Raw genomic sequence first — 626 nt, forward strand, 5'->3', positions numbered from 1 at the left:
TTCGGAGGCAATTTGCAGAATAGATATTGAGTGGAAATAAAGATTCTCTTGATCCTAGATTCTGGGCAACAAAGCAACAAACTAAATTAGCTCAACTAGCATTCCAAGTGTTTCTGTCACGTGCTCATGTTTTGAAATGTTGTTTGATGCTTTCAAAGACAAAAAGAGTCCTATGAGGCACACAGAAAATACTTTGAGATGTCACTCGTTCAATATTTTAGAAGCTACAAATTAAATGAGTGCGTTATTATATGTACTGTTTAATTTTCTTTATCATATAATAGAAGGTAAAATATAAATCAACTGATTTCATATTTCATCCCAGTCTATAGTGAAAAGAATCGAGTGTGTTTTGATCAAATATTTCTCTCTTAAAATAAAGTTGATGGGAGAGAGTGGCTCGTGGCGATGTTTGTCATGTGGGTGTTAAGGCGACACCCTTTTACCCCCTTCTACTGAGCTTCCATCTATGTGATACCCTAAACTCACAGTCACGTGCCATTAATTGGCATACGTGCGAGATTCGATTCCTTAGTTTACTCTACCAGATTTAAGAAAGATATAAGAAAAACAAAAAATGAGTACATGTAAAGTGAGAGTGTTAATATGTAATTAATAAATGTTAC

This window comes from Arachis duranensis, chromosome 2, assembly GCF_000817695.3.
Source record: "Arachis duranensis cultivar V14167 chromosome 2, aradu.V14167.gnm2.J7QH, whole genome shotgun sequence".
Taxonomy (NCBI): Eukaryota; Viridiplantae; Streptophyta; class Magnoliopsida; order Fabales; family Fabaceae; genus Arachis; species Arachis duranensis.